This window comes from Saccostrea cucullata, unplaced genomic scaffold (genome assembly GCF_032062105.1).
Source record: "Saccostrea cucullata isolate Sc308-1 unplaced genomic scaffold, CSIRO_AGI_Scuc_v1 ctg648, whole genome shotgun sequence".
Classification (NCBI taxonomy): domain Eukaryota; kingdom Metazoa; phylum Mollusca; class Bivalvia; order Ostreida; family Ostreidae; genus Saccostrea; species Saccostrea cuccullata.
The window spans coordinates 191033-202130 of record NW_026923300.1 but is presented as its reverse complement, the minus strand read 5'-3'; the positions used below and the strand labels follow the sequence as shown (position 1 = coordinate 202130).

General features: G+C 35.3%; 1 pseudogene; it reads right to left on the bottom strand.

The window, feature by feature from the left end:
- Nucleotides 1–7422: 7422 nt before the first annotated feature.
- Nucleotides 7423–10549, bottom strand: LOC134263687 (uncharacterized; annotated as a pseudogene).
- Nucleotides 10550–11098: the final 549 nt, after the last annotated feature.

Genomic DNA, 11098 nt, shown 5'->3' with positions numbered 1-11098 from the left:
ATGAGAGTATTCAGACACACATAGAAAAACACATAATACCCAATCCTGAAACCAAGCGCCTATGTTATTGACTTCAGTTGTGGAACGTGGAGACCGGTCCTTCAGATGAGATCGTTTAAATCGAGGTCCTGTATGTCTGATGGTACTGGCTCAAAAAGATTCCCCACTGCTCAGTGGCGATGAGCGCCAAGTTATAGGAGAACATTTTGCAGTCTCTACCGGCGAGTGGAGTGAAAAATTCTCGAGAGGGACGTTAAACAACATATAATCAGTTAATCGATTGCTGAATAATTCCTGTAATTGAATAAATTAATCTTTCTGCTGGTAAATCTCGATAGTATTACTTTAAAAATCAACGACTTTACGTTTTATGTGGTACTAACTTTTAGTTCATGACATTTTTATAACACCATCACAGTTGTGCCAAAACATAAACACAGTGAAGTTTATGAGAGTACGGTGTTCGTTCGTCTGTTGGTTTATTTATGATACATATGTAGCTCTTATGAGTGCCAAAATGATTGATCATGAAAATCAAAGTACCTTAAGTACTGAAAGACCTTTTTGCATTTTTTTTCTTTTAGAGTAGATATGATTTCTGTTTTTTGCAGAGAAAAAAAAAAGAAAATGCTAACAGATTTAGAAGAACGGAAGACTTATTTGTTGCCATGGCAACAAGATTCTAGTTATTATTATTTTTTTTCTTATTTGTTCTCCGGTACTTTTTTGTCCGCGAGTGTTCTCAGAAACTGTTCACCCAACTGACCTAAAACCTTTTTAGGGTTAATAGGTGTGTAGTGTAGTTGTGTGGAACGAAGGTCATTTTGCGCGCATACGCCTGCACGTGCGTGCGCGTGAAATGAGTGAATTGACTGATATACTTAATATAGCTATAACTTTTACATTTTTTGATGAAATGCTTTGAAACTCATTACATAAGGATACATTAATAGTGTTAATAGTATGACACTGTCAAATTAGCATGAACTCACGCGCATGCACGTGCGCCTTGCTCTGATTGGCTGAAACAAAAATCTCAATATCTCTTTTGTTTTCCGACGAAATGCTTTGAAATTTTTAACATTGTCAGGAATTAGGGTATCCTACAACATGATATGGAAAAAATTTCATGAAATAACGCGCATGCACGTGCGCTGCAATCTGATTGGCTGAAACTTTAAATGGCTATATCTTTGTTTTTTGACGAAATGCTTTGAAATTTAAAACATAGTCATGCATCAAGACATCCTGCAATATGATATATAAAAAAATTCAAGAAATCACGCGCATGCACGTGTGCTGCAATCTGATTGGCTGAAACTTTAAATGGCTATATCTCCTTTGATTTTTGATGAAATGCTTTGAAATTTAAAACATAGTCATGCATCAAGACATCCTGCAATACGATATATAAAAAATTCAAGAAATCACGCGCATGCACGTGTGCTGCAATCTGATTGGCTGAAACTTTAAATGGCTATATCTCCTTTGATTTTTGATGAAATGCTTTGAAATTTAAAACATAGTCATGCATTAGGATATTCTACAATATGAATTAGAAAAAAATTCAAGAAATCACGTGGATGCACGTGTGCTGCAATCTGATTGGCTGAAACTTGAAATGGCTATAATTCCCTTGGTTTTCAACCAAACAGGATGGGATTTAGAACATAGATAGATATAAGGGCCTCTAACAAGAAGGTATGGTCATCATGCACGTGCACGCACGTGCGTGCATTTGGAATGAGTGAAATTAAAAATACACTTGAATGAGTGATTTTTTAATACTTTTGGACTAACTGCTTTAATATTAAGTATATTTAAATATATAGAAAGTGTAGACAAGATTATATGATCATTATGCACTGCATTCACATGGGCACGCATGCAATGTTAAAATTTGAATATAATTGGTATCCTTTTGGTAAAACGTTGTTAAAGTAAAAAATGCACAGATGTTGTCTTATTTAATTAGACTTACAGGGAATATGGCACCAAAAGGGAGTTGGGGAGCGTTTGGGGAACATCTGTAACGGGTCCCGTTACAATTAGCACTAGTTATTATTATTTTTCTTCTTGGGAAAATTTTGTCCGCGAATGATCTTGTAAAGTACACATCCGATTAAGGGGAAACCTTTTTAGGATAAGTAGGCATGTTATGTAGATTTGCGGAACGAGGGTCATTTTGCGCGCACGTGCTTGCAAGAGCGCGCACGTGCAACACGTGAAATGACCAATATACTTAAAGTTGCCGTAACTTTTACATTTTTTGATGTAATGCTTTGATATTTAGAATATATAGACATATTATAAATGTAGATGATATGACATTGTCAACATGCCATTTTGCGCGCACGTGCTTGCAAGAGCGAGCACGTGCAACACGTGAAATGACCAATATAATGGATATAGCCGTTACTTTTCTATTTTTTGATGAAATCTTTTGAAATTTATAATGTAAGGATATATTAGTAGTGTAGACAAGATGACATGATCAAAAAAGCAAGATCTCACGCGCATGCACGTGCGCTTCGCTCTGATTGGCTGAAACTAAAGTCTGAAGATCTTTCTTGTTTTTTGACGAAATCCTTTGAAATTTTGAACATAGCCATGCATTAAGATGTCCTACAACATTATATATAGAAATTATCATGAAAACACGTGCATGCACGTGCGCTGCAATCTGATTGGCTGAAACTTTAAATAGCTATAACTCCCTTGGTTTTCAACCAAACAGGATGGGATTTGGAACATAGATATATAAAATGAACTTCTACAAGAAGGTATGGTCACCATGCACATTCATACACGTGCGTGTACGTGAGCTGCAATCTGATTGGCTGAAACTTTAAACAGTTATAACTCCCTTGGTTTTCAACCAAACAAGATTGGATTTGGAACATAGATATATATATAATGGACTTCTACAAGAAGGTATGGTCACTATGCTCATGTATGCACGTGCGTGCACACGAAAAGGGTAAAATCAAAAATACACTTGAATGGGCGAATTTTTTTAATACTCTTGGATTAAATATTTTAATATTTAGTATATTAAAATATATAGATTGTGTAGACAAGATGATATGGTCATTACGTACATGCATTCACATGCGCACACATGCAATGCTAAAATTTGAATGAGCATGGTACATTTCTGGGTAAACGTTGTTAAAGTCTCAAATCCATAGAGTTTGTGTTATTTAATGAAGCTTACAGGGAATATGGCACCGAAAGGGAGTTGGGGAGCGTTTGGGGAACATCTGTAACGGTCCCCGTTACAATTAGCACTAGTTATTATTATTATTATTATTTTTCTTCTCGGGAAAATTTTGTCCGCGAATGATCTTGTAAACTACACATCCGATTTAGGTGAAATGTTTTTAGGGTCAGTAGACATGTTATGTAGATTTGCGGAATCAAGGTCATTTTGCGCGCACATGCTTGCAAGAGCGCGCACGTGCAAAACTTGAAATGACCAATATATAATGGATAAAACCGTAACATTTCTATTTTTTAACAAAATGTTTTGAAACTCATAATGTAAGGATATATTAGTAGTATGCACAAGATGACATGGTCAAAATAGCAAGATCTCACGCGCATGCACGTGCGCTTTGCTCTGATTGGCTGAAACTAAAGTCTCAATATCTTTCTTGTTTTTTGATAAAATCATTTGAAATTTTGAACATAGTCATACATTAGGGAGATCTACAGCCTGTAATATAAGAATTATCATGAAAGCATGTGCATGCACGTGTGCTTGCAAGAGCTCGCACGTGCAACACGAGAAATATAATTGATACAGACGTAACTATTTAAGTTATTGATGATATGCTTTAAAACTCATATTAGAAGTATATATTAGAAGCATAGACAAGGTGACATGGTCAAAAAAGCAAGATCTCACGCGCATGCACGTGTGCTTTGCTCTGATTGGCTGAAACTAAAGTCTCAATATCTTGCTTGTTTTTTGAGGAAATCCTTTGAAATTTTAAACATAGCCATGCATTAGGATATCGTACAATATGATATATAGCTATTATCATGGAAACACGTGCATGCATGTGTGCTGCAATCTGATTGGCTGAAACTTTTAATAGCTATAACTCCCTTGGTTTTCAACCAAACAGGATAGGGTTTGGAACATAGATAGATATAATGGACTTCTACAAGATGCATACACGCGCATGTACGTGTGCTGCAATCTGATTGGCTTAAACTTTAAACAGCTATTACTCCCTTGGTTTTCAACCAAACGTGGTGGGATTAAGAAACATTTGGAGTAAATACTTTGTTATTTAGTGTAGATTGTGTAGACAAGATGATATGGTCATTATGAACATGCATTCACATGCGCACGCATGCAATGCTAAAATTTGAATGAACTTGGTACACTTCTGGGTAAAAATTGTTAAAGTCTCAAATGCATAGAGTTTGTCTTATTTAATGAAGCTTACAGGGAATATGGCACCAAAAGGGAGTTGGGGAGCGTTTGGGGAACATCTGTAACGGTCCCCGTTACAATTAGCACTAGTTATTATTATTATTATTTTTCTTCTTCCTGGGAAAATCTTTTCCGCGAATGATCTTGTAAACTACACGTCCGACTTAGGTGAAACCTTTTTAGGGTCAGTAGGCATGTTATGTAGATTTGCGGAACGAAGGTCATTTTGCGCGCACGTGCTTGCAAGAGCGCGCACGTGTAACGCGTGAAATGACCAAAATAATAGATACAGCCGTAACTTTTCTATTTTTTGATTATATGCTTTGATACTCATAATATAAGTATATATTAGTAGTATAGACGTGTTGACATGGTCAAAATAGCAAGATCTCACGCGCATGCACGTGCGCTTCGCTCTGATTGGTTGAAACTAAAGTCTCAATATCTTTCTTGTTTTTCGTCATAATCCTTTGAAATTTTGAACTTAGTCACACAATATGAAGATCTACAGCATGATATATAATAATTTTCATGAAAGCACGTACATGCGCGTGTGCTGGCAAGAGCTTGCACGTGCAACGTGTGAAATTACCAAGATAATGGATGAAGCCGTAACTTTTCTATTTCTTGATGGAGTTTTTTGAAACTCACAATGCATGAATATAGTAGTAGTATGGACAAGATGACATGGTCAAAATTGCAAGATCTTACGCGCATGCACGTGCGCTTTGCTCTGATTGGCTGAAACTAAAGTCTCAATATCTTTCTTGTTTTACGTGATAATCCTTTGAAATTTTGAACTTAGTCACATATTATGAAGATCTACCGCATGGTATAAAAGAATTATCATGAAAGCACATAAATCCACGTGTGCTGCAATCTGATTGGCTGAAACTTTACATGCCTATATCTTTCTTGTTTCTCAACAAAACAGGATGAAGTTTAGAATATGAATAGGTATTATGGATTCCTACATGATATTGCTATCAAAATTGAATGCAAGGACGTGCTTGCATGCACATGCGCACACGCATCGGTAAAATGATCAATATGTTTGAAAAACGGTAAAATTTATATTTTTATGACTTTTTATTGATTTCTGGAATATAGATATGTTAATGGTTTAGACAACATGTCATGATCACCTTGCATGTGCATGCACGTGCGTTTGCGAACAATGCGTTAAATGACAAAAAATTGATATCATTGTAGCTTTTAAAATTCTTTTATGAAATCCTGCGATACTAAGCATATTGAAAAAAAGTTTTAAAGGAAATTTGCACAAATAGGGAGTTGGGGAGCGTTTGGGGAACATCTGTAACGGTCCCCGTTACAATTAGAACTAGTTCCTGAATATTACAGATTAGTTGACTTACTTTTTTGTTCCCCTACCCTGCTTATCCGTATTAAGTAAACAAACTAAACAATGGCTAAGTGTATAGTTATGATTAGCAATGGTGCCTCTTTCAAAATTGTGAATGCCATAGCATCTAGCTTAAAACGTGAACCAAATTCAATCATTTGAAAGTTGTTGCATGATGCTCAGGTGACCTATAAGGCCCATGGACCTCTTGTTATTTTTCAGGATTTTAATGTTCTAATGTTGGATGAGGCTATCCTTGCTTTGGCAAGACTATATCGACAGGATATATTGGCCATGCCGGAGGATGAGGACAGAAACCGAGCCAACAGGTAGACAATTTGTTCTACGACATCATGGAAAACTGGGACCAAAGAGTTATTCCGAGCTGCTGTGTTTGTCGAATCAGGGAGAAGTTCTCTGATCCTTATTGGATAGTATGAAGGGTTTAAAGATGGCCTATTACAATAAATTCCTATAGAATCTGTGGTTTTGTTAGTACTTGTATGTACATATTATAAACTGAAAGTATTAGATAATGTGTCATCAAAAAATATAAACATTTATTAGAGTATATATAAATACGATAGTGTCCAAGATTGCAACATTAATAGAATACAATAGAAAGGATTTGAGTGGTTACGTGTTTCATTTGCTATGGCCATCCTTTGAAATCTGTCATCTGTGAATATCATTTTGCAATCGAAAACGGTTAAGATATAAAAACAAGAACACAATTATGTTTTACGACTTTATATTTCACCTCTGGAATGTATTACTAACAACATCATAAACATTGAAATATCAATTTATGATCATTCAAGAATAATAAAGAAAACATACAAGAATTACAAAATGTCATTTGCAAGCACAGACAGTTATGCCCATTAATACAGTGGTGTATGCCACATAGTATAGAATATATTTATACCAAAATTGTAAAAAAAAATATCTCCATTCATTACATTAGTTTTTCTACAATAGCAACAACTGAATAAAAATACGTTTACATGTAGATTGGCCTATTACTATACATGTATCCATTTTAAAACTTGAAAATTCTAGAAAACTTTAAAAAAATTGAAACCTTGAAAATTTATAAACTAGAGGTCTATAAAGCCACGATGCTCACCTGAGTCGCTGGCTATGATCCCCCTTTAAAACTTTGCACAGACTATTGCTTCCCCACCTTACCCAAGAGTCATGAATAAAACAAACTTTAATCAATACTACCAGTCACGAGTGGATGCTTCTATATCAATATGAGTAATCATGTCTTTGCTGAGAAGATTTTCAAAATATTTTCCCTACATATTCCAAAATAAAACTTCAGTCACCTAACTCTTTTTGACCCAGTAGTTCTTGAGAAGATTTTTGAAAAATACCTGTATTTTTTTTTAACTTCACTCCCCGTGAAAGACAGCAGATGGACAAAATGTTGATCAGAAAAGCTCAAATAAGTTTTCAGCTTCAGTGAGGTAAAAAAAAATCCTCATGTGAATGGACAAATTGTTGTGTACAATGAAACAATCACACAGATTCCATTTGTAAAAAAAAAAAAGCAACTAGTAATGATGAATTCAAATTTGACAAATTTAAGGACATCAGATAAATATTAGTCTTTTGCCACGAAACGAGAAACTTCCTCCTTTAGTAATACTGCGGTTGGCTTTGGATCTACTGAAGCAATGGTTCCGCTTAGACGCCATGGGTCATGGATGTCGAGCACTACTGGGTGACACATCCCCTCCCGATCTTTCAGCCTAGCCACTGCTATTCGATTCATTAGAAGCTCAACATGATTATAACTTTTTTCAACCTCTACCGGCGTGGCAATCCAACGGCGACTTTTTTTTTGTTAAAAGTTCTGTGTTGCCTAGTTAAACAAGATGTGTTTGTAAAACACTGATGCCCCCGTATGGCAACATAGGAAAACAATTGTGAAATTTGAAAGTAAGCCAATGTTAAGGCTTTTTCAATATGTACAAAAATCTCCAAGGTCAAGGTCAAATGTAATTGGTACCAAATGAAAGGTCTTGCCACATAGAATACTTATTTAGAGTAAGGAAGCCCTAGCCCTAACAGTTTAGTTATGGCCAAGGTTAAATTTTTCTAAAAGAAGGCCAAACTCCAAGGTCAGGGTCAAAGTTCTTATTATCAAATGAAAGGTCTTGTCACAAGAATTGAATATGTGAAGTATGAAAGCACTACCCCCAACTCTTTAAAAGTTATGGTCAAGGTTTGCTTTTTTGAAGTAGTCAGTCTTAAAGGTAAAAGGGTCAAAGTTCTTGGTATTCAATGAAGGGTCTTCTCACAAGGATTACACATAATGAAGTATGAAAGCCCTATCCCTTACCGTTCAAATGTTAAAGCCAAGGTTAAAGTTTTTCACAAGTACGGGGATCTACAAGGTCAAGGTGAAAGCCCTATCCCGTACCGTTCAAAAGTTAAAGCCAAGGTTAAAGTTTTTTCACAAGCACGGGGATCTACAAGGTCAAAGGGTCAAGGTTGTTGGTATCCAATGAAGGGTCTTTCAACAAAAATTACGTATGTGAAGTATAAATGTCCTGGTATCTACTGTTCAAAATATATGGCCAAAGTAAAAGTTTTATATTTTAATGTTAAAGTGGGTCAAACGCCAAGGTCAAGGTCAAATTTGGTGGTATCCAAAGAGAGGTCTTGTCACAAGGAATACACATGTAAAATATAAAAGTCATAGCTCCACTAAATCAAAAGTTATGGGCAAGGTTAAAGTTTTTGCGGACAAACAGAGAGACAGACAGACAGACGGACACGACAAAAACTATATACCCCAGAAACTTCGTTTACGGGGGCATAAAATACAATATGCCAGTATACCATACAGTAAATCAATAACATTTAATGTTTAATAGAAATTTATGACCAAGGTTAAAGTTTTTGAAAAGTAGTAGGTAAAACTTGAAGGTAATGAGGTAAAAAAAAATCAGTGTATTTAGAAAGGTCTAGTTACAGGTAATTTACATGTATAATATGAAAGCTCTATCTCTTCTCATTCAAAAGATTTGACCAAGGTTAAAATTTTTGTAACTTACCGACAGACGAATGAGATTTAAGATTCTCTTGCTTTTACAAAACAGGGGGACAATAAACATACCCTGTATTTCTTTTGAAACAAGATGTGTTACTGTAATAAGAATGTCACCGTTGACACAAGTTTTAAAAATAGATTGTACATGAAAGCCCAATAGATTAGTATGAAAACAAGATTTGTTTGTTAAACACTTACAGTTATTTGGTGGTGGGGGCCCACCACCAAATAATTAGATATTTAAAAGTGGATTTATTTTAATATTTACTGAATTGTGCCATCATAATTTCTTCCAACTTCTCTGTCCACATTTGTGTTATAGTCCAAGCTTGATAAACAGGAGTCGAAAAGGTAAATCGTTTACCATTGTACATAAGTATCAAATTGTTGAAGTTTTCTAACTCTGCTGTGCTCCTGAAATGCACATCAAGTTATCAGAATAAAAAATACCACATTCCTCTGACACAAACATAGAGTATAAATCAGTATAAAATAAGGAAAGGAAAGAATACCTGAAATTCACATAGTAATGTATTTGGCCCAGAAAACGCTTATTAAACACAATTTGGATTAGAGCTTTATGAACAGGACTGCCTTTCTTTAGCCAGTTGTTGTGCTCATCCTCTATAGGACCATGAATGCATCTGTTGGCACCAAAGAAATTGCTGGAATAAGACATACTCCATTCATGCTCATTTACGACGTGGTGAACAACTCCACACCATATCTCCTATGATATATAAAAAACAAGATCATGCGATTAGGATGTGTTAATATTTTTACAGAATACTGATTCTGTGTTAAGCTTTTATAAATAAATGAATTATAAAAAAATAAATGAAAAATGAGGCAAATGAGCAAATTTTATGTGACAAATTACATATGATTTCCAATAAAACTGGTATGTTTATGTACAAGATATACTATACTCACCATGAAACTGTCCCTATCTGTGGCATGGGAGCATGAATACCAAAAGTGGTTTATGATGTCCCTGCTCCATTCTAAAAGTGGTTTGCATTCCTTGTTCTGTCCAGCAGCTATAATTTTTTCATCAGGTTTTTAGCAGCATGCCAAATATCGTGGGAGTGTTTGATTCCTGGAAACCTGTTTTCTGCAAAAGTTGTCAGATAAAAAGTAGTGCTCACCAAAACACACAGAAATGAACAGAGAGAAAGAGAGAGAGATTATGATATACTTGCAGTACTCACTCATCACTGCTCCAATTTGCAGGTGTGCATCAGTTACCACTTCAGAAACTACAACACCATTCTCCTCTAAATCCTCCATTGCCTTTAAAAAAACATGTCTTTTCCATATTTACACTTTTCTTTCCTGTCTCTCTTTTGTCCATTGTTACCAGTGACACTATTTTCTTGGTACAGTTGTCTATGACACTGTATGTGCAGTATTGTGCACTATGACCAGGACTGTCATTCCTTCCATCACCTAAGTGAAAATAAATGATTAACGTAGTGTAATTCATAATCCATATTGCTAAAGACATTTATTTCAGAAGACAATAATAATCACCCTGTGAATAGAAAATACACAAACCTAAATCAATATATGATTTCCCTTTGCTGTTCCTTCCAGAAGGCATTGATGGTGGGTACAAGGTATTTTCTTTGAATAGCGGTGATTTCCCTTTGCTGCTCCTTCCAGAAGGCATTGATGGTGGGTACAAGGTATTTTCTTTAAATAGCGGTGAACTTTGAACAACTTGGAAAATACAGCTTCAAAAACTTTGCAAATAGTGCACACTTTGCATAATAATTCCCTGATGTTAGGATAGCTGAAGAAATTTGAAGATCACCTCCATGAAGTTTTCTATTGAGGACTGGTTGGGAACACCATCTATATGCTATAACATTTCTCGAGGGGTCGAAAAAAAGCCTTATCGAAACTCCTCCTTTGTTTGCACACCGATGAGACCATACCTTTTAAGAAATAATGATTCATTTCATAAATTTACATTTTTTAAAACTGTCTTCCTTTACTGCAGATGTGATTAATATTTTAAAACCCATGTATTATCCTTAGTGTAAGCTACAGTTAATGGAAGAGTAGCTGCAGATCTGTAGCGTTTTGGTTTTATATATTTCACTTTGACCTTAACGGTTATGGTCAAAGACATAATTGTATAAAACCATAACGCTACAGATCTGCAGCTAATGGAAGAACTAAGGTAACAGCTTCTGGTCAATGTGTGATTTTTAAT